The sequence below is a fragment of the Salmo salar genome, chromosome ssa21, assembly GCF_905237065.1.
Source record: "Salmo salar chromosome ssa21, Ssal_v3.1, whole genome shotgun sequence".
NCBI lineage: Eukaryota > Metazoa > Chordata > Actinopteri > Salmoniformes > Salmonidae > Salmo > Salmo salar.
The window spans coordinates 50,062,465-50,086,936 of NC_059462.1; the positions used below are offsets into that span (position 1 = coordinate 50,062,465).

A 24,472-nucleotide genomic window follows, 5' to 3' on the forward strand; every position below is an offset into this window, starting at 1 on the left:
CACTTAAAGAGAGAGTGCTGGAAGCAGTTATTTACATGCAAATTGAGATGCCAGTGATTTTTGACAGCACTTAAATCCCATCCCGACCTCCCAGCTATACCTCTTTCTGATGCGTGCGTTAAAAAGTGGTGCCTCAGTGTGGGTTGGTGCCAACTAGGAGCAGCAAATCAGCCTCTTCAATGCCAGCGATGCAGGAATTCAGAAGGTAGTTTGAGCGCAGGTCAAATCTATAGGAAATAGAACCCAGATCAGGAATGTTCCACTGTTCCCCTCAGGCTCAGCCAGTGTTTCCCCTATATTCATTTAGCAATTGCGCTAGCATGCTAGTTGTTCCTGTAGACTTCCAGTCATTGCGCTAACGCTAGTTGGCAATGGCTTGCGAAACTACCTTCAACATCCTTCAAACTGCAGACAGAGATATAAAATGGTATCCATGAGTTCATCTGACTCTGGGGAAGTAAAAAATGGGCTTAATTGCCAAAATCTCGCATTATCCATTTAAGATCAGAGTGACAAGTTACAACATATATTTGTAGCAAACAGAGCAAGCAGTGGCGTGAATGAGAGCCAGGAGCCCACAGCCACTGCTTGCTCAATACAGTGCAGTTTCCCATGGTGTCAACATCATTGAATTTTCATGCATTTTTGAGTAGAATGTCTTTTTGAAACGTCACCAGAAGTGACCTTGTCACAGGCGTTCTACCAACAAAAATATCCTGGGAGGCAAGCAGGCATTGCAACCGCTGCTGAAGCACTGGCAGCTCTGCTTTGGCCAGCCCCTGCCATGGGGAGGATCTCCTCAGTACATAGGCTGTCACTACACAAGCGGTTCAGCATATCTTTCAGGGCGATCAGAGCCTCTGCTTCCATCATCCCTCCTACAACGGCCTTGACATTGGTGCCTTGAGCTCTTTGCAACTGCAAACGAAAACACTGATGTCATAGACTACTGGTGTCTACAGAGAGTTTATAAAGGACAACAGACAAACACAAAATCAACAAGGAACATGCTACAACTCACTGTGGATTGACTGTTCTCTTTGTTGATACACATAATATATGGGGGAGGGAGGTCTGAAAATAAAACAGAAGCACTCAAGGCTGTATCACAACCGGCCGTGATTGGGAGTTCCATAGGTCGGCGCACAATTGGCGTTCGCCTTCCGGGTTTGGCCGGTATGGGCCGTCATTGTCAACACGTCCTCCCAGGAAGTGGCCACCAGCTGGCCAGATGCATCCTTCACATTGGGCTGATTGAGGCGCTGTCGCTTCAACACACCATACGCAGACCTGCCATCAGGGGAGAGAATGAGTTCAGTGTGAATTTCAGACCGATAAGGTCAGTCAAGACCGTATGGACGTGAAATGAGCTGGACCTCAGTTTACCTGGTCTAATCTGAGATCCACTCCTCATTGATGACCTTGTGGAGATGGGGGGGCAAACTCCTCATGACCTCACCACCCCCTGGGTGCTCACCACAATATTGCTAACCACCGCATCCAGCACGTCAATGGATTCAGTCTTCCTGTGAGGAGAGAAAGATTAGTTGATAACCACCAAGGTCATTTATTTTATTTTTATTTCACCTTTATTTAACCAGGTAGGCTAGTTGAGAACAAGTTGTCATTTACAACTGCAACCTGGCCAAGATAAAGCAAAGCAGTGTGACACATACAACAACACAGAGTTACACATGAGATAAACAAACATACAGTCAATAATACAGTAGGAAAAAGAAATCTATATACAGTGAGCGCAAATGAGGTAAGATAAGGGAGGTAAGGCAATAAATAGGCCATGGTGGCGAAGTAATTACAATATAGCAATTAGACACTGGATTGGTAGATGTGCAGAAGATGAATGTGCAAGTTGAGATACTGGGGTGCAAAGGAGCAAGATAAATAAATAAATACAGTATGGGGATGAGGTAGTTGGATGGGCTGTTTACAGATGGGCTATGTACAGACGCAGTGATCTGTGAGCTGCTCTGACAGCTGGTGCTTAAAGCTAGTGAGGGAGATATGGGTCTCCAGCTTCAGTGATTTTTGCAGTTCGTTCCAGTCATTGGCAATAGAGAACTGGAAGGAAAGGCCAAAGGAGGAATTGGCTTTGGGGGTGACCAGTGAGATATAACTGCTGGAGCGCGTGCTGCGAGTGGGTGCTGCTATGGTGACCAGTGAGGTGAGATAAGGCCGGGCTTTACCTAGCATAGACTTGTAGATGACCTGGAGCCAGTGGGTTTGGCGACGAGTATGAAGCGATGGCCAGCCAACGAGAGCATACAGGTCGCAGTGATGGGTGATATATGGGCCTTAGGTGACAAAACGGATGGCACTGTGATAGACTGCATCCAATTTGTTGAGTAGAGTTTTGGAGGCTATTTTATAGAGGACATCGCCAAAGTCGAGGATCGGTAGTATGGTCAGTTTTACGAGGGTATGTTTGGCAGCATGAGTGAAGGATGTTTTGTTGCGAAATAGGAAGCCGATTCTAGATTTAAATTTGGATTGGAGATGCTTAATGTGAGTCTGGAAGGAGAGTTTACAGTCTAGCCAGACACCTAGGTATTTGTAGTTGTCCACATATTCTAAGTCAGTGCCGTCCAGAGTAGTGATGCTGGACAGGCGGGCAGGTGCTGGCAGTGGTGATTTCATTTTACTTGCATTTAAGAGCAGTTGGAGGCCACGGAAGGAGAGTTGTATGGCATTGAAGCTCGTCTGGAGGTTAGTTAACACAGTGTCCAAAGAAGGGACAGAAGTATACAGAATGGTGTCATCTGCGTAGAGGTGTATCAGAGAATCACCAGCAGCGAGAGCGACATCATTGATGTATACAGAGAAGAGAGTCGGCCCAAGAATTGAACCCTGTGACACCCCCATAGAGACTACAAGAGGTTCGGACAACAGGCCCTCCGATTTGACACACTGAACTCTATCAGAGAAGTAGTTGGTGAACCAGGCGAGGCAATCATTTGAGAAACTAAGGCTGTTGAGTCTGCCAATAAGAATGTGGTGATTGACAGAGTCGAAAGCCTTGGCCAGGTCGATGAATATGGCTGCACAGTAATGTCTCTTATCGATGGCGGTTATGATATCGTTTAGGACCTTGAGCGTGGCTGAGGTGCACTCATGACCAGCTCTGAAACCAGATTGCATAGCGGATAAGGTACGGTGGGATTCGAAATGGTCGGTAATCTGTTTGTTAGCTTGGCTTTCGAAGACCTTAGAAAGGCAGGGTAGGATGGATATAGGTCTATAACAGTTTGGGTCTAGAGTGTCTCCCCCTTTGAAGAGGGGGATGACCGCGGCAGCTTTCCAATCTTTGGGAATCTCAGACGATACGAAAGAGAGGTTGAACAGGCTAGTAATAGGGGTTGCAACAATTTCGGCAGATCATTTTAAAAAGAGAGGATCCAGATTGTCTAACCCGGCTCATTTGTTGGGGTCCAGGTTTTGCAGTTCATTAAGAACATCAGCTATCTGGATTTGGGTGAAGGAGAAATGGGGGAGGCTTGGGCAAGTTGCTGTGGGGAGTGAAGGGCTGTTGACTGGGGTAGGGGTAGCCAGGTGGAAAGCATGGCCAGCCGTAGAAAAATGCTTATTGAAATTCTCAATTATAGTGGGTTTATCGGTGGTGACAGTGTTTCCTAGCCTCAGTGCAGTGGGCAGCTGGGAGGAGGTGCTCTTATTCCCTATGGACTTTACAGTGTCCCAGAAATTTTGGGAGTTTGTGCTACAGGATGCAAATTTCTTCTTGAAAAAGCTAGCCTTAGCTTTCCTAACTGCCTGTGTATATTTGTTCCTAACGTCCCTGAAAAGTTGCATATCACGGGGGCTATTCGATGCTAATGCAGAACGCCACAGGATGTTTTTGTGCTAGTCAAGGGCAGTCAGGTCTGGAGAGAACCAAGGGCTATATCTGTTCCTGGTTCTACATTTTTTGAAAGGGGCATGCTTATTTAAGATGGTGAGGAAGGCACTTTTAAAGAATGACCAGGCATCCTCTACTGACGGGATGAGGTCAATATCCTTCCAGGATACCCGGGCCAGGTCGTTTAGGAAGGCCTGCTCGCTGAAGTGTTTTAGGGTGTATTTGATAGTGATGAGGGGTGGTCGTTTGACCGCAGACCCGTTACGGATGCAGGCAATGAGGCAGTGATCGCTGAGATCTTGGTTGAAAACAGCAGAGTTATATTTGGAGGGCAAGTTGGTTAGGATGATATCTATGAGGGTGCCCGTGTTTACAGATTTGGGGTTGTACCTGGTGTGTTCATTGATAATTTGTGAGAGATTGAGGGCATCAAGCTTAGATTGTAGGATGGCTGGGGTGTCAAGCATGTTCCAGTTTAGGTCACCTAGCAGCACGAGCTCTGAATTCCATGCTCCTTCCAATTCCATGCTCCTTTGAATTCCATGCTGTCACAGTTACCAGCCCTTTCAAGCTTAATTAACATCCTTATCATTTATCGCCCTCCAGGTTCCCTTGGAGAGTTCATCAATGAGCTTGACGCCTTGATAAGTTCCTTTCCTGAGGATGGCTCACCTCTCACAGTTCTGGGTGACTTTAACCTCCCCACGTCTACCTTTGACTCATTCCTCTCTGCCTCCTTCTTTCCACTCCTCTCCTCTTTTGACCTCACCCTCTCACCTTCCCCCCCTACTCACAAGGCAGGCAATACGCTTGACCTCATCTTTACTAGATGCTGTTCTTCCACTAATCTCATTGCAACTCCCCTCCAAGTCTCCGACCACTACCTTGTATCCTTTTCCCTCTCGCTCTCCTCCAACACTTCTCACTCTGCCCCCACTCGAATGGTATTGCGCCGTCGCAACCTTCGCTCTCTCTCTCCCGCTACTCTCTCCTCTTCCATCCTATCATCTCTTCCCTCTGCTCAAACCTTCTCCAACCTATCTCCTGATTCTGCCTCCTCAACCCTCCTCTCCTCCCTTTCTGCATCCTTTGACTCTCTATGTCCCCTATCCTCTAGGCCGGCTCGGTCCTCCCCTCCTCATTGCGAGCTCACAGAACAGGGCTCCGGGCAGCCGAGCGGAAATGGAGGAAAACTCGCCTCCCTGCGGACCTGGCATCCTTTCACTCCCTCTTCTCTACATTTTCCTCTTCTGTTTCTGCTGCCTCTAACCCTAGGAAGCTCTTTGCCACCTTCTCCTCCCTCCTGAATCCTCTTCCCCCCCCCTCCCTCTCTGCGGATGACTTCGTCAACCATTTTGAAAAGAAGGTCGACGACATCCGATCCTCGTTTGTTAAGTCAAACGACACCGCTGGTCCTGCTCACACTGCCCTACCCTGTGCTTTGACCTCTTTCTCCCCTCTCTCTCCAGATGAAATCTCGCGTCTTGTGACGGCCAGCCACCCAACAACCTGCCCGCTTGACCCTATCCCCTCCTCTCTTCTCCAGACCATTTCCAGAGACCTTCTCCCTTACCTCACCTCGCTCATCCTTGACCGCTGGCTACATCCCTTCCGTCTTCAAGAGAGCGAGAGTTGCACCCCTTGTGAAAAAACCTACACTCGATCCCTCCGATGTCAACAACTACAGACCAGTATCCCTTCTTTCTTTTCTCTCCAAAACTCTTGAACGTGCCGTCCTTGGCCAGCTCTCTTGCTATCTCTCTCAGAATGACCTTCTTGATCCAAATCAGTCAGGTTTCAAGACTGGTCATTCAACTGAGACTGCTCTTCTCTGTGTCACGGAGGCTCTCCGCACTGCTAAAGCTAACTCTCTCTCCTCTGCTCTCATCCTTCTAGACCTATCTGCTGCCTTTGATATTGTGAACCACCAGATCCTCCTCTCTACCCTCTCTGAGTTGGGCATCTCCGGCGCGGCCCACGCTTGGATTGCGTCCTACCTGACAGGTCGCTCCTACCAGGTGGCGTGGCGAGAATCTGTCTCCGCACCACGTGCTCTCACCACTGGTGTCCCCCAGGGCTCTGTTCTAGGCCCTCTCCTATTCTCGCTATACACCAAGTCACTTGGCTCTGTCATATCCTCACATGGTCTCTCCTATCATTGCTATGCAGACGACACACAATTAATCTTCTCCTTTCCCCCTTCTGATAACCAGGTGGCGAATCGCATCTCTGCATGTCTGGCAGACATATCAGTGTGGATGACGGATCACCACCTCAAGCTGAACCTCAGCAAGACGGAGCTGCTTTTCCTCCCGGGGAAGGACTGTCCGTTCCATGATCTCGCCATCACGGTTGACAACTCCATTGTGTCCTCCTCCCAGAGTGCTAAGAACCTTGGCGTGACCTTGGACAACACCCTGTCGTTCTCCACTAACATCAAGGGGGTGACCCGATCCTGTAGGTTCATGTTCTACAACATTCGCAGAGTACGACCCTGCCTCACACAGGAAGCGGCGCAGGTCCTAATCCAGGCACTTGTCATCTCCCGTCTGGATTACTGCAACTCGCTGTTGGCTGGGCTCCCTGCCTGTGCCATTAAACCCCTACAACTCATCCAGAACGCCGCAGCCCGTCTGGTGTTCAACCTTCCCAAGTTCTCTCACGTCACCCCGCTCCTCCGCTCTCTCCACTGGCTTCCAGTTGAAGCTCGCATCCGCTACAAGACCATGGTGCTTGCCTACGGAGCCGTGAGGGGAATGGCACCTCCGTACCTTCAGGCTCTGATCAGTCCCTACACCCAAACGAGGGCACTGCGCTCATCCACCTCTGGCCTGCTGGCCCCCCTACCTCTGAGGAAGCACAGTTCCCGCTCAGCCCAGTCAAAACTGTTCGCTGCTCTGGCACCCCTATGGTGGAACAAGCTCCCTCACGACGCCAGGACAGCGGAGTCAATCACCACCTTCCGGAGACACCTGAAACCCCACCTCTTTAAGGAATACCTAGGATAGGATAAAGTAATCCTTCTAACCCCCCCCTAAAAGATTTAGATGCACTATTGTAAAGTGGTTGTTCCACTGGATATCATAAGGTGAATGCACCAATTTGTAAGTCGCTCTGGATAAAAGCGTCTGCTAAATGACTTAAATGTAAATGTAAATGAAGCTGGATGGGGGGCAATCCGTTCACATATGGTGTCCAGGGCACAGCTGGGGGCAGAGGGTGGTCTATAGCAAGCGGCAACTGTGAGAGAATTGTTTCTGGAAAGGTGGATTTTTTAAAGTAGAAGCTCAAACTGTTTGGGTACAGACCTGGATAGTAAGACAGAACTCTGCAGGCTATCTGTGCAGTAGATTGCAACACCGCCCCCTTTGGCAGTTCTATCTTGGCGGAAAATGTTATAGTTAGAGATGGAAATTTCAGGGTTTTTGGTGGTCTTCCTGAGCCAGGATTCAGACACGGCTAGGACATTCGGGTTGGCAGAGTGTGCTAGGGCAGTGAATAAAACAAACTTAGGGAGGAGGCTTCTAATGTTAACATGCATGAAACCAAGGCTTTTACGGTTACAGAAGTCAACAAATGATAGCGCCTGGGGAATGGGAGTGGAGCTAGGCACTGCAGGGCCTGGATTAACCTCCACATCACCAGAGGAACAGAGGAGGAGTAGGATAAGGGTACGGCTAAAGGCTAAAATAACTGGTCGTCTAGTACGTTCTGAATAGAGAGTAAAAGAAGCAGATTTCTGGGCACGGTAGAATAGATTCAAGGCATAACGTATCGACAACAGTATGGTAGGATGTGGATACAGTGAGGGTAAACCTCTGCATAGAGTGACGATGAAAGAGATATTGTCCCTTGAAATATTATTTAAACCAGGTGATGTCACCGCATGTGTGGTAGGTGGAACTAAAGTGTTAAATAAGGCGTATTGAGCAGGGCTAGAGGCTCTACAGTGAAATAAGGCAATAAATATTAACCAAAACAGCAATGGACAAGGCATATTGACGTTAGCGAGAGGCATGTGTAGCCGAGTGATCATAGGAGTCCAGTGAGTGGCTTCAGGCAGCTTGCGGGTCGGGGCTAGCAAGCTAACAGAAGGGCCATGGAGGGACGTCGCGACGGAAGAAAGTCTGTTGTGCTTCTACACCGGCATTGCTCGCTGTTTGGGGTTTTAGGTTGGGTTTCTGTACAGCACTTTGAGATATCAGCTGATGTAAGAAGGGCTATATAAATAAATGTGATTTGATTTGGCCCCCTCGTGCTGTTACATCGGCAGATGGATCAGCAGGGCTCCGTGTGGTAAACCAGGCCAATTGGCAGAATAGGTATAGCGGCCAGAGAATTTGTCCGGTGTGCTAACAGCCCGATGTGCTCTGGACATGGTAGCGGATGGGATTTCAGGGGATGAAGCGATAGCGGAGCCAGTTGAGAAAAACCCCATCGGGCGAATCATCACATCGGTGGTCCAGTCATGATGAGTCGTCGTGGGTCCAAGCCAGTTGGCAAAAAGAGGTATTGTAGCCCAAGTAGTGGCTGATGGACCTCTTTGGCTAGCCGGGAGATGGGCCTAGCAAGGCTAGCTCCAGGCTAAACGGTTATTGCTTTGGGACAGTGACGTTAGCCAGGAGTGGCCACTCGAATAGCAGCTAGCGATGATCCAGGTGAAGGAAAAAAAAAAAAAAAAAAAGGTTCAGAGTTTGCGGTAGGAGTCCGGAGATATGGGGAAAAATAAGTCCGATTTGCTCTGGTTTGAGTCGCACAGTGCAGGCATGCGAGAGTTGTCCGTGCTAGTTAGCTGGCTAGCTTCTGTTGGGGTTCCGGTTCAGGCGACGGTTCAGACGACGGATCAGCAGGGCTCCATATGGTGGGTATAGTGGCCAAAGAATTTGTTCGATGGGCCTCTTAAGCTAACAGTCCGTTGTACTTTAGACAGCTAGCGGGCCGTGGCTCACTAGTAGCCAGTTAGGTGGCAAGCTTTTGATGAGTTGATGAGTTCTTAAGTATAAAAATAGCAGATCCGTACCACATTGGGTGAGGCGGATTGCAGGAGAGTATATTCAGTCCGTATATAGAACGTGATATTAAAATATTAAATATATATATGAAAAAAAAACAAGCAAAAACATTGTTTACAAGGGACAAGACAAAAACACACATCCGACTGCTATGCCATCTTGGAGAAAGTCTATATACTACTACTTGGACTCTATTCCAAGAGCCGGCTTGTACTGTATACACAACAGTGTAAAGCACATACCTGGTCTCCCAGGGACAGGAAGTGAGGGCATACGGCTTGGAAGTCAATGCTCCCACAGGGCATACGTCAATCACATTCCCAGACAGCGCCGACATGAACAACTTCTCCACATGAATGCCAATCTGCAGGTCCCCTGACAGTGGTCCCCAGATCCTCCACACCTGTAATCTCACTGGCAAAGCTACAAAGGGGGAAAACCTTATTTGGCACATAGGTGTCTGTCCCCTTTGAAATTCTTGGTAATAATAAGGTGTTGCCCTCTATAATGAATGCTTCCAAGGTGGACCATACTATGATTACTAGCCTGACTCACCGGACACAGTGGGTGGACTGGATACAGCAGGTCATGACGGTCTTGATGAAGGGACCAATGTTCTTGTCCTCCACAGCTCTCTTGCTCTCTAAGAAGCGGCTCTGGTCACTGGTCCTGCACAGTCAGCACACAATGGCAACATGTTCCTTTAAGAAGTCCAATGCCAAAAACCTTGTTACCAGTCCCCCCCCCCACAGGCTGAACCATCATCATGACTAACCAGTCCCTCCCCACAGGCTGAACCATCATCATGACTAACCAGTCCCCCCCCACAGGCTGAACCATCATCATGACTAACCAGTCCCCCCCCCACAGGCTGAACCATCATCATGACTAACCAGTCCCCCCCCCACAGGCTGAACCATCATCATGACTAACCAGTCCCTCCCCACAGGCTGAACCATCATCATGACTAACCAGTCCCCCCCACAGGCTGAACCATCATCATGACTAACCAGTCCCCCCCACAGGCTGAACCATCATCATGACTAACCAGTCCCTCCCCACAGGCTGAACCATCATCATGACTAACCAGTCCCCCCCCACAGGCTGAACCATCATCATGACTAACCAGTCCCCCCCCACAGGCTGAACCATCATCATGACTAACCAGTCCCTCCCCACAGGCTGAACCATCATCATGACTAACCAGTCCCCCCCCACAGGCTGAACCATCATCATGACTAACCAGTCCCTCCCCACAGGCTGAACCATCATCATGACTAACCAGTCCCTCCCCACAGGCTGAACCATCATCATGACTAACCAGTCCCTCCCCCACAGGCTGAACCATCATCATGACTAACCAGTCCCTCCCCACAGGCTGAACCATCATCATGACTAACCAGTCCCTCCCCACAGGCTGAACCATCATCATGACTAACCAGTCCCCCCCCACAGGCTGAACCATCATCATGACTAACCAGTCCCCCCCCACAGGCTGAACCATCATCATGACTAACCAGTCCCTCCCCACAGGCTGAACCATCATCATGACTAACCAGTCCCTCCCCACAGGCTGAACCATCATCATGACTAACCAGTCCCTCCCCACAGGCTGAACCATCATCATGACTAACCAGTCCCTCCCCACAGGCTGAACCATCATCATGACTAACCAGTCCTCCCCACAGGCTGAACCATCATCATGACTAACCAGTCCTCCCCACAGGCTGAACCATCATCATGACTAACCAGTCCTCCCCACAGGCTGAACCATCATCATGACTAACCAGTCCCCCCCCACAGGCTGAACCATCATCATGACTAACCAGTCCCTCCCCACAGGCTGAACCATCATCATGACTAACCTCTAAATGAGGCTTAGAAGCTTTAGGAAACAATGATGTTATGATTTTACATGAAGGTCACATTTTCCCCCCAGGTCACAGTTTGGGCAGTCTAAAGGGTGATTGGCCAACAGAAACTCCATCACACCCTGGCTACCGGAAGACATAGGTAAAAGTAATAAAAAAAACACTATAATACTGGTGATTATCACCAAATAAAAAGGTAATGCAAACATCACTATAGAGAAACAGACTATGAAAGGGATTTGCGTTTGCAGTTGATTCTACCTGCCTAGCTTTCCTTGTCTTGTCAGAGTCGGTTCAAATGTTCCAACCCTTCAGGGCTATCGAGTGGTGCAACGGTCTAAGGCACTGCATCTCAGTGATAGAGGCGTCACTACAGACCCTGGTTCGATCACGGGCTGTATCACAACCGGCCGTGATTGAGAGTCCCATAGGGCGGTGCGCAATTGGCCCAGCATCGTTAGGGTTTAGCCAGGGGGTAGACCGTCATTGTAAATAAGAATTTGTTCTTAACTGACTTGCCTAGTTAAATAAAGGTTAAATAAAATAAAGACTGGCATGGTGCATGCTGCCACTGGTACCAGAACATGCCAGACATTTAGAAACCTTTAATAAGAGAACACATAAACACATACCATACCTTTGGAGATTACTCAATCTCCTTGCGACACAACTGACAGGCGCTCATGGTAACAGAAGCGAGGAATATGCACTCCCACCTTTTCACATGCCTAAAAAACAAAATACCAACAAACTTTAAGAAGCCCGATTTCATTGCCGAAGCAGTTACTATCTACAAAAATGAGACAAGATGTTCTATTCTACAGTCAGATACAGTGAGTAGAGCCCCTGCTACCTGCAGCACTGTCGTTTCTGATTCCACTATGAGTGGCTTCCCATCCGCACACACCTCCGCCAGGTTACTTCCTGCTTGCTGCTGCTGTAGCTGTGGTGCGGACTGCAAGCACAGATGACAAACCCCACATCGTCTACAACCTTGTATCAGAAATCCCACTGTTGGGGCTACAGGTTAGCAATGAACCCCGAGTCGGGATTGCTAACAAGGCTGGAAATTCAAAACATCAAAAATCTAATAATTTCAATTTCTCAAACAATCAACTATTTTACACAATTTAAAAGATAAACATCACCTTAATCTAACCACATTGTTCGATTTTCAAAGAGGCTTTACGGCAAAAGCATAAAGTTAGATTATGTTAGGACAGTACATAGCCACAAAAGTACAAACATCCATTTTCAATTCAAGGTCAGGCGTCACCAAAAGCAGAAACCAGCTAGAATTATGCACTAACCTTTGTCAATCTCCATCAGATGACACTCCTAGGACATTATGTTATACAATACATGCATTTTTTGTTCCATCAAGTTCATATTTATATCCAAAAACAGCATTTTACAGTAGCGTGAAATTCAGATTTTTTTCTTCTCTGAAATGCTTCCGGTGAACATAACAAAATTACTATTCGAAAACATTGGTAAATTATAATATTGTCATTCAAAGAATAATATATTATCATCTCGTAGTTGCTACCGAATGGCCAGATCTCAAAATAACTTTACTGGGAAATCACATTTTGCAATAAACGGGGTGCTAAGAACAATAAGCTATGCTATACAGTTAGCATCATCTAATATCGATAATAACATTGTAAATATCCCCTTACCTTTGATTATCTCCATCAGAAGGCACTGCCAGGAATCCCAGGTCCGGAACAAATGTGGTTTCTTTTGACAAAGTTCATAATTTATGTCCAAATAACACCAAGTAGTTAGCGTTCATTATGCTCCCACAAAACGTGGTGGGGGGGTTGTAAAATCACGCCGAAAAGCTAAAAAAACCTAGTAAATAATCTATTTACGTTCGTTCAAACATGTCAAACGTTGTTTAGCATTAATCTTTTGGTCCATTTTTAACGTTAAACATCAGTAATATTTTCACACAACCTATCCTATGTCTAGATAAACAATAATGACAAACTCACACTTCTCAGATTTATGCGCAGGCGCAAAAAAATGAAGTGACGACATGTCAACTTCCTTGCATTCTAATTTGCTCTCTGTTTATCATAGACGCTTCAAACAACTTTATAAAGATCGTTGACATCTAGTGGAAGCCGTAGGTGTTGCGAAATGAATCCTTTCTCACTATGGTATCTATAAAACAATGACACTAAATAGTACAGTCACAAAATTCACATTTTTTTTAAATCTATTTTTCACAGGTTTTTGCCTGCAATATGAGTTTTGTTATACTTACAGACACCATTCAAACTGTTTTAGAAAATTCAGAGTTTTCTATCCGAATGTGTTAATAATATGCATATCCTAGCTTCTGAGTTGGTGTAGGAGGCAGTTAAAAATGGACACATATTTTTTTCAAAATTTCTCAATACTGCCCCCGAGCCCCAACAGGTTAAGTCACAGTTTATTGAGATGCATGAATACACCACACCAGGCTTACATTAGGTTAAAAGCCTACAAATAGCTATAGTTGAAGTCGGAAGTTTACATACACGTTAGCCGAATACATTTAAACTCTGTTTTTCACAATTCCTGACATTTAATCCTAGTAAAAATTCCCTCTCTTAGGTCAGTTAGGATCACCACTTTATTTTAAGAATGTGAAATGTCAGAATAATAGTAGAGAGAATTATTTATTTCAGCTATTATTTCTTTCATCACATTCCCAGTGGGTCAGAAGTTTACATACACTCAATTAATATATTTGGTAGCATTGCCTTTAAATTGTTTAACTTGGGTCAAACGTTTCGGGTAGCCTTCCACAAGCTTCCCACAATAAATTGGGTGAATTTTGGTCCATTCCTCCTGACAGAGCTGGTGTAACTGAGTCAGGTTTGTAGGCCTCCTTGCTCACACACACTTTTCAATTCTGCCCACAAATGTTCTATGGGATTGAGGTCAGGGCTTTGTGATGGCCACTCCAATACCTCGACTTTGTTGTCCTTAAGCCATTTTGCCACAACTTTGGAAGTATGCTTGGGGTCATTGTCCATTTGGAAGACCCATTTGCGACCAAGCTTTAACTTCCCGATTGTTGTCTTATGATATTTCTTCAATACATCCACATAATTTTCCATCCTCATGATGCCATCTATTTTGTGAAGTGCACCAGTCCCTCCTGTTGCAAAGCACCCCCACAACATCATGCTGCAACCCCCGTACTTCATGGTTGAGATGGTGTTCTTCGGCTTGCAAGCCTCCTGCTTTTTCCTCCAAACATAATGATGGTCATTATGGCCAATGAGTTCTTTTGACATTTCAGATGACATTTCTCCAGAAAGTACGATCTTTGTCCCCATCTGCAGTTGCAAACCGTAGTCTGGCTTTTTTATGGCGGTTTTGGAGCAGTGGCTTCTTCCTTGCTAAGTGGCCTTTCAGGTTATGTCGATATAGTACTCGTTTTACTGTGGATATAGATACTTTTGTACCGTTTCCTCCAGCATCTTCACAGGGTCCTTTGCTGTTGTTCTGGGATTGATTTGCACTTTTCGCACCAAAGTACACTCATCTTTAGGAGACAGAACGCGTCTCCTTCCTGAGCGGTATGATGGCTGCATGGTCCCATGGTGTTTATACTTCGTACTATTGCTTGTACAGATGAATGTGGTACCTTCAGACTCCCAAGGATGAACCAGACTTGTGGAGGTCTACAAGTTCTTGGCTGATTTCTTCTGATTTTCTCATGATGTCAAGCAAGGAGGCATTGAGTTTGAAGGTAGGCATTGAAATACATCTACAGGTACACCTCCAATTGACTAAATTTATGTCAATTAGCCTATCAGAAGCATCTAAATCCATGACATCATTTTCTGGAATTTTCCAAGCTGTTTAAAGGCGCAGTCAACTTAGTGTATGTAAACTTCTGACCCACTGGAATTGTGATACAGTGAATTATAAGTGAAATAATCTGTCTGTAAACAATTGTTGGAAAAATGACTTGTGTCATGCACAAAGTAGATGTCCTAACCGACTTGCCAAAACTATAGTTTGTTAACAAGATATTTGTGGAAGGGTTGAAAAACAAGTTTTAATGACTCCAATCTAAGTGTATGTAAACTTCCGACTTCAACTGTTTGCTATGTAGTTGTAGGCCTATTAGGCTAAAGCCTACTGCAAATTATTGTTGTTTCTTCCTGAAATGGCCGAATGCACAGAGCTATCCTTCAGCACCAAAAGCTGGGTCAACTTCATTGTGTGATCCTGACGCTGTCCTTTCAGAACCACGAAGAGTGCATCTGTCGCTTAAAATGACACTCATCAAGATATGTTGCCTAATAGTCCTACTCATCACTTATTATTATTAGAATTACAGATAGAAGATGATCACTTCTCACAATGGTGCTCTTTAGTAAAGTTAGATCAAAGATCAATGTCTCGCAAGATCATATAAAGATGTATTTCTATTTTACATAACGAACAGCATAGCAGGTCTATAACATTACCGTAACCTCAAAAACACCTCATTTATAATGAGATTTTAGGATGGTTAGCTGAAGCTGAATAGTAAAAAACCTATATCATTATGCACCAAAACTCAGAGCCACTGTGCAGGTTATGCTTTGATTGAAACAAAATACAAGGCTAATAGTTTATTAACATCATCTGCTCTAATTCACTCAGGAAACAGTCATTCAAGAAGAGTGAAATGCTGATTCCCATGAAACTGATTGACATCAAATGATTGGAAGGGAGATGCAGTTTGGACTTTCACAGGTAAAACGTGAAGAATTATTATTCATGATTAACAGGGATGATGGATTATTGTAAATTGGTAGCATATGCCTAACTTGGTGTTTGAGGGTATTAAAAATATAACATTTTCTTGAGAAAACCTTTATTTAACTAGGAAGTCAGTTAAGAACACATTCTTATTTTCAATGACAGCCTAGGAACGGTGGGTTAACTGCCTTGTTCAGGGGCAGAACAAAATATTTTATACCTTGTCAGCTCGGGGATTCGATCTTGGAACCTTTCGGTTACTAGTCCTACGCTCTAACCACTAGTCTACCCTGCCGCCCCAGCGTAGCCTAGTTTGCATAGGCAAACGTTGCAATTGGAGGATGCATTTTATGCATATTCTATAATGATAGGCTATTCAGTTGGCTATGTCTGTCGGTAAAAAACTTTGATTGAAGAAATGTTCATAAAAAATAAAAAAAAGTGCACTCCCTCATCTAAAATAAATTACACTACATCACTGTACACTAGTGTATACACATTTATGTTATTCTAGGGAAATTGGGAGATGACGACAATGGGCAAAGAGATTTATTTGTAGACTAATACAAAAATCAGTGGTGGATTTAGGTACGTGCGACATGTGTAGGGCGGCATCTTGCTGGTGGCAGCACGGGGGGAGATGTGCCGAAAATAGGGGGAGATTTTCAAGCCCCTGCCAGAATTCCCCCCCCCCCCCCTTCTTCATTGCTGCCACTTGCTTGCTAGTTGAGATTTCTGTTCTTCACTCCTTTGTCAGTTTAGCCTACATTTCACTGATCTTAGTAGCAGAAAGCATTTTTGTCTGCAGTTTTCAGTTTGGCTATTTGTTTCAAGTGTATGTGGCAGTTCTAGCTTGTATGGCGCCCTAGGCGAACCCCCCTCTTCAGTGCCCTAAATCCGCTACTGATTTTGTATTAGTCTATAAATAAATCTCTTTGCCAAAATTCATCATCTCTCCAATGTCTTATTCGACTAGTATTTTTATTTTTTGTGTAATGATAATAATTCAGCCATAATTGTTCTAAAATGTTGATTGCTTGCCAACATTTTACTCCCTCCTCTATGTTTAAATAACACACATACATTAATTATTAATTTTGGTTGCCTATCCTGACGTGAAGTTTGTTCTACAGAAAGTATTTGACTAGCCACAAAATGAAGGAAATTAGAAGGGGGGGATTATGGCAGGGGGAGATTTTCGGCAAGACACTGGCTTGAGTAGATGGAAACACTCAAGTAAATCCTGCATGGATTGGTAAATTGGTAAATGCACTAACTTTGTTGGACCGAGGTAAAGACAGTTTGAAGTTGGATATTCAACGGATATTCGCGCTTTCAAACCTCAATAGCTTTCAAACCACTTGAGCCACAGACTACAAATAAGTGTCATGATGTTGGAAAAATTTCACAGGTCTTATTTTCACGATTTGGACATTCATTCGCTTTCCAATGCTAATAAACATGTGGAAATCTGAGCAGCATTTTGTATTCCTAGTTGAATTAGTTAGGGAGCATAAACAATGAACAAACTTTTTTTTACATTAGAAATTCGATAGATCCTTGGTCATGTGACCTACTTGACTCAAACAAGGTTCAGAATGTCCACTGACTACTCTTCTATATTGCACACCCTTTGGTTTGTCCATTTTCATCTCACATGTTTTTACATACATTTTTCTAACTTTCTCATTTCAAAAGCTCCTTGGTCATGTGATCTACTGGACTCAAACAAGGTTCAGAATGTACACTCAGTGGCCCTACACATTGCACACCCTTCAGTTTGTCCATTTTCATCTCACACGTTTTGATATGAATTTCTTTCAATTTATAATTTCAATAGCTCTTTGGTCATGTGACCTACTGACTTCAAACAAGGTTCAGAATGTCCACGGACTAGTGGAGACAGGTGCCACAAGGCATCCAGTGCGGTAACGCGATCGATCACGGAGAAGCTGGCGGGAGCCCCGGGGAACTCTGGACGCACGCCAGGCCCTTCTCGCGGATCTCCCCAGCTACGGCGTTCGCCGGCCCCACACATTGTAGGTGGGGAGGTCTCCTCTACACTCACTAGACTCGAGGCGGAGACTAAACCCATTGGCCCCGCAGTGATAGGGCGTTGCATGGATCTGGCTCATGCCCTAAGAAGTGGGGAGAAGTATCTCCAGCTTGTCTGGGGAGGGAGGCCTACATCTGATGTGGGTAGTACCATCCACACCCATTGATTTGCTGCTGAACCATAAAACGGACGGAAGACGCCTAGGTTCCCACTGGGCACAGATCACTGAATGTCAACTTCATGAAATTCAAAGGAGTGTACCCACCTGTCGCGGTCACACTCAAATCACCCGTAGGGTGACTGTGACCCCTCATGTCAAAGTGAGGAATATCGATTGAAGCGCTGGTAAAGGTGGTTCCTATGGTTCTGTCCCGGAGGGCTGACTGGGCACGCAAATGATTGAAAGGGGATGATTATTTTCTGTTGCTTCTTCCGACACCCGGTTGATGGTGCCGCTAGATACTGCGAGGGGTAATTGGTTCTCAAGGCTATAAGTATTGCGCTGGCACTTGATGTGGATTGGGTGTAAAAAAAAAAAAAACAGTTAAAGTCCGCAGAAGGTTAGTAGAGGCATTTGATGTCCAGTTTGTAAGACAGAAAAGCCTCTGATGATACCACCGGGCGTGACTCAGGGGCTGGGGCAGCACTCAGGCTGTGGAGGTTGGGTTGGGGACTTAGTCTCTGGGCGGGTCACCAGGTGCACAGAGCTTGTTTCAGGTTACCAGGTGCACAATGATGCCTCCATCAAGGCGGGGGGCACTCCGAGTCCGAGCAGGGCGGCCGGACTCGGGGGCAGCACTCAAGCCATGGAGGTTGGAGTGGGGACTTAGTCTGTGAGCAGAAAGAAGCGGGCGGGTCACCAGGAGCACAGAGCCTGTTTCGAATTACCACATGCACAGAGCCTGTTACGGGTTACCAGGTGCACGTGGTTCCTGACAGCGGGACTATAGATGTTTTAGTAATTCCAGGGAGTAAGCTATATTCTAAGGCCAAGGAAGAGGGGTGTTGACCGGGTAGGAAGAGTAGGTGTGGAGGCCTGGAGGTCTGTAGTTCCAGGGAGTAAGCTTTACACTCTCAGGCCCAGGGAGAGGGCAGGCAGGCAGGCAGGCAGGCAGGGAGTGTAGGCTTAGAGGCCAGGATTCAGAGGTTACCAGGTCAATGGAGGCCTGCCTTGCGATCATGAAGGCCCCAGGGAGAAGGCCCAAGTGAATAGGTGTGTGAGTGACACTGTCCTTCAGGAGGGCAGAGCAGGCAAATTAATGTAAAAACGTGTGAGATGAAAATGGACAAACTAAAGGGTGTGCAATATAGAAGGCTAGTCAGTGGACATTCTGAACCTTGTTTGAGGTCAGTAGGTCACATGACCAAGGAACTGTTGAAATTAGAACGTTTACAAAAAATGAATGTAAAATCAAGTTAGATGAAAATGGACAAACTAAAGGGTGTGCAATATGTAAGGGTAGTCAGTGGACATTCTGAACCTTGTTTGAGGTCAGTAGGTCACATGACAAACGAGCTATTCAAATTATAAACATTGAAAAACAGAAAATTCATGTAAAATTGTGTGAGATGAAAATGGACAAACTAAAAGGCTGTGCAATATGTAGGCACGCTGAGTGGACATTCTGAACCTTGTTTGAAGTCCGAGGTCACATGACCAAGGAGCTATTGAAATTTTGAAAAATTCATGTAAAAACATGTGAGATGAAAATGGACAAACTGAAGGGTGTGCAATGTGTAGGGCCACTGAGTGTACATTCAGAACCTTGTTTGAGTCCAGTAGATCACATGACCAAGGAGCTTTTGAAATGAGAAAGTTAGAAAAATGTATGTAAAAACACGTGAGATGAAAATGGACAGGGTGTGCAATGTGTAGGGGCACTGAGTGGACATTCTGAATCTTGTTTGGAGTCAGTAGGTCACATGACAAAAGAGCTATTGAAATTTAAAAATGTAAATAAATCATTTAAAATAGTGTGAGATGTAAATCGACAAAAACAAGTGTGTGCAATGTGTGTCTATGCCATCGGGTTAGCTAGAACCAGTTTTGAAAGTTTTAGGAGTAATGGTTAAAGAGCTATTGAAATTTGAACAATTAGATTTGTCACTATGTTGATGGTCCCTAACTTCTGTTGGTTGACGTAAGGAAAACTACAGGCGAATATCGTCGAATATCCAGTCTGAAACTCTCTTTACCTCGGTCATTGTTGGTGACTGCCACGCCCCCTGTAGAGTGAGCCACTCCTGAGAGACGCAAAACGATATTATAATGCACAGCTAGCTAGCTAAGCGAATAAGTAAAAAGCTGGTTTCATCAACAAAGTTGTCACTTAGAAAATGCAATCACTCCCATGTTGGCAAGCAGCATCACCTGACATTACTGTATAAAGATAGCTAGCTGGCTAGCTTTAGTTTCCTTTATAGGATAACGCCTTACCCCTAACTAGCAAGCATCTGTCTTTGGTATCTAACGTTAGCTGTCTCCCTAGTTTAGGCAGGCATAAAAATATTGTGTAAACAGTTAGCTAAAACACATGAATCACTTGCCTACGGAAGCCACGTAGTTGCATATACATTATACAAAAATAACAAGAGCTTGCAATGCATCATTTTTAGCCCCGACCACCCTGACCATTCCCATGACCACCTTGGCTAGACTACGCGAACGAGTTAGCTAACGTAGCCAGCCAATACATCTTTTTACACCCATCAAACTTTATGGTGCCCGTACTATATACAATTCTGATGGTTTTAAAACATCTTCAAATATCACATTCCCCTTATACGTTTGAGATGCAATGTACACACGAGAGCTGTCATAGCGAGTCCTTACCTTGCCCCTATGTCACTCCAGCCTTGGTAGTGGCACCTCAACGATCACCACTGACTGCGCACTTTCTCTATTCAGCTGCGTCACTATTTGGTAATCCCCATATAATGTACCCTAATGTAGCACATAATGTTGCTATCTAACAGTGTTAGGGAAGCTACTCTGAAAATATAGTTTACCAAGATACCAATTACTTTTCACTGGAAGAAGTTACTAAAGTTACTTTGAAAAAGTAGTTCACTGCATCCAAACTACTTCCTGAAAAATTGCATATGTAAATCTGAAATGTCGGACTACAAATCGCAAGAATAGTGCTCTTTACAGGGGCGGTTGGGGGGGGGGGCAGAGGGGGTCAGTGCCCCGTGACAACAATTTTGGACCCCCTTGTGCCCCCCCTAAATGTGGAGTATGAAATCATTTTTACATAACACATTTTTGCTCTCTTATTAGACAGTGGCAACGCGGAACACTAATGATTATGAACATGGTATTTTGCCTGCTAATGCCTGCAATGCAGTGAAGAAAACGATATGACAACAATAACGTCTAATGTAACTGGCCCCTCTAACAGTACAACTGGCCCCAGCTTGGGGGGGGGGGGGGTTGATCATTAGAAAACCCTTTTGCAAATATGTTAGCACAGCTGAAAACTGTTGTTTTGATTAAAGAAGCAATAAAACTGGCCTTCTTTGGACAAGTTGAGTATCTGGAGCATCAGCATTTGTGAGTTCGATTACAAGCTCAAAATGGCCAGAAACAAAGAACTTTCTTCTGAAACTCGTCAGTCTATTCTTGTTCTGAGAAATGAAGGCTATTCCATGCGAGAAATTGCCAAGAAACTGAAGATCTCGTACAACGCTGTGTACTACTCCCTTCGCACAAACTGTCTCTAACCAGAATAGAAAGAGGAGTGGGAGGCCCCGGTGCACAACTGAGCAAGAGGACAAGTACATTAGATTGTCTAGTTTGAGAAACAGACACCTCACAAGTCCTCAACTGGCAGCTTCATTAAATAGTATCTGCAAAGCACCAGTCTCAGCAACAGTGAAGAGGCGACTTCGGGATACTGGCCTTCTAGGCAGAGTTGCAAAGAAAAAGCCATATCTCAGACTGGCCAATAAAAAGAAAAGATTAAGATGGGCAAAAGAACACAGACACTGGACAGAGGAAGATTGGAATGAGGTGTTATGGACAGACGAATCTAAGTTTCATCTGTCCTGTACATTTTTTTTTTTTTAAGTTTGAGGTGTTCGGACCACAAAGAAGAACATTCGTGAGATGAATGAAAAGGGAAAAGTGACTGTATGGTAAGAAGCTCCCATCAAACCAATCCAACTTGTGGGAGGTGCTTCAGGAACCATGGGGTGAAATCTCTTCAGATTACCTCAACAAATTGACAACTGGAATGCCAAAGGTCTACAAGGCTGTAATTGCTGCAAATGTAGGATTCTTTGACGAAAGAAAAGTTTGAAGGACACAATTGTTATTTCAATTAAAAATCATTATTTACAGTTGAAGTCGGAAGTTTAAATACACTTAGGTTGGAGTCATTAAAACTAGTTTTTCAACCACTCCACAAATGTCTTGTTAACAAACTATAGTTTTGGCAAGTCGGTTAGGACATCTACTTTGTGCATGACACAAGTCATTTTTCCAACAATTGTTTACAGACAGATTATTTCACTTATAATTCACTGTATCACAATTCCAGTGGGTCAGAAGTTTACATACACTAAATTGACTGTGCATTTAAACAGCTTGGAAAATTCCAGAAAAGGATGTCATGGCTTTAGAAGCTTCTGATAGGCTAATTGACATAATTTGAGTCAATTGGAGGTGTTTCTGTGGATGCATTTCAAGGCCTACCTTCAGGGCCTCTTTGCTTGACATCATGGAAAAATCTAAATAAATCAGCCAAGACCTCCACAAGTCTGGTTCATCCTTGGGAGCAATTTCCAAACACCTGAAGGTACCACGTTCATATGTACAAACAAAAGTATAAACACCATGGGACCACGCAGCCGCCATACCGCTCAGGAAGGAGGCGCGTTCTGTCTCCTAGAGATTTTTGCTGTGTGGTGCAAAAGTGCAAATCAATCCCAGAACAACAGCAAAGGACCTTGTGAAGATGCTGGAGGAAACAGGTACAAAGGTATCTATGTCCACAGTAAAATGAGTCCTATATCGACATAGCCTTCCCTGTAGCTCAGTTGGTAGAGCATGGTGTTTGCAACACCAGGGTTGTGGGTTCGATTCCCACGGGGGGCCAGCACAGAAAGAAATGTATGAAATTGTATGAAATGTATGCATTCACTACTGTAAGTCGCTCTGGATAAGAGCGTCTGCTAAATGACTAAAATGCAAATGCAAATGCAAAGGACCTTGTGAAGATGCTGGAGGAAACAGGTACAAAGGTATCTATGTCCACAGTAAAATGAGTCCTATATCGACATAACCTGAAAGTCCGCTCAGCAAGGAAGATGCCACTGCTCCAAAACCGCCATAAAAAAGCCAGACTACGATTTGCAACTGCAGATGGGGACAAAGATTTTACTTTTTGAAGAAATGTCCTCTGGTCTGATGAAACAAAAATAGAACTGTTTGGCCATAATGACCATCGTTATGTTTGGAGGAAAAAGGGGGAGGCTTGCAAGCCAAAAGAAAACCATCGCAACCGTGAAGCACGGGGGTGGCAGCATCATGTTGTGGCGGTGCTTTGCTTCAGGAGAGACTGGTGCACTTCACAAAATAGATGGCATCATGAGGTAGGAAAACTATGTGGATATATTGAAGCAACATCTCAAGACATCAGTCAGGAAGTTAAAGCTTGGTCGCAAATGGGTCTTCCAAATGGATAATGACCCCAAGCATACTTCCAAAGTTGTGGCAAAATGGCTTAAGGACAAAGTCAAGGTATTGGAGTGGCCATCACAAAGCCCTGACCTCAATCCCATAGAAAATTTGTGAGCAGAACTGAAAAAGCGTGTGTGAGCAAGGAGGCCTACAAACCTGACTCAGTTACACCAGCTCTGTAAGGAGGAATGGGCCAAAATTCACCCAACTTATTGTGGAAAGCTTGTGGAAGGCTACCTAAAACGTTTGACCCAAGTTAAATCATTTAAAGGCAATGCTACCAAATACTAATTGAGTGTATGTAAACTTCTGACCCACTGGGAATGTGATGAAAGAAATAATAGCTGAAATAAATAATTCTCTCTACTATTATTCTGACATTTCACATTCTTAAAATAAAGTGGTGATCCTAACTGACCTAAGAGAGGGAATTTTTACTAGGATGAAAGGTCAGGAATTGTGATAAACAGAGTTTAAATGTATTTGGCTAAGGTGTATGTAAACTTCCCACTTCAACTGTATAACCTTGTCAACGGCTTGACCCTATTTCCTATTCATTTTGCAACTCATTTCATGTATGTTTTCATGGAAAACAATGACATTTCTAACTGAGCCCAAACTTTTGAACGGTAGTGTACATGTAGTTTACTACTCCTCAACACTGCTATCTAATCAATAAATTGCCATATCTCTATGAATGCATTATCTACCAATAGTGAATATAGCTAGTCAACAATAAACATGTTAGTATTTTTAATTAAACACAACTACTCAACAATAAATATTTGTGTATTTTTAATTAAACACAACTACTCAACAATAAACATGTTAGTATTTTTAATTAAACACAACTACTCAACAATCGTTTTTTTAATCTGTAAATTAGTCTACTGGTAATTTCTTTGCATGTCATGTGAGAGAATTTCAGATATTCTCACTGGCTGAGCAATTCATTTCCATCAATGACATGCAGAATGTTTTTGCTTTCCCTGAGATGCAATTGATTTTCATTCCTATCTCTATTCAATTCAAGTTGTGCCGAAATCTCAGATTAAATGTCCAAAAACACTAATCTGGTTTCATTCATTCCAAATTATTTTTAAACAACCCCATCCATTTGCCAGTTAAATTAATCTGAATCAAATGTCAATAGCTGTCACGTCCTGACCATAGAAAGATGTTATTTTCTATGGTAGAGTAGGTCAGGGTGTGACAGGTTTT

At 44.5% G+C, this 24,472-nt stretch overlaps 1 protein-coding gene across 6 annotated transcripts in view; it reads right to left on the reverse strand.

Moving 5' to 3' along the window:
* The window catches only part of LOC106582458 (INO80 complex subunit D), a 47,466-nt gene extending 26,773 nt beyond the window's left edge, over positions 1 to 20,693 (reverse strand). For 4 of the 6 annotated variants that reach the window (XM_014165593.2, XM_045704861.1, XM_014165589.2 and 1 more), the window contains exons 1-8: positions 20,402 to 20,651; positions 11,608 to 11,709; positions 11,392 to 11,482; positions 9,439 to 9,552; positions 9,126 to 9,306; positions 1,387 to 1,526; positions 1,022 to 1,290; positions 101 to 918 (exon numbers count right to left, since the gene is read on the reverse strand). The gene's annotated coding sequence lies outside the window, so the exon portion shown is untranslated. Of the gene's footprint in view, positions 1 to 100; positions 1,291 to 1,386; positions 1,527 to 9,125; positions 9,307 to 9,438; positions 9,553 to 11,391; positions 11,483 to 11,607; positions 11,710 to 20,401 lie in introns of all 6 variants that reach the window. The other 2 variants (XM_045704860.1, XM_014165592.2) reach the window with 2 other exon arrangements.
* Positions 20,694 to 24,472: the final 3,779 nt, after the last annotated feature.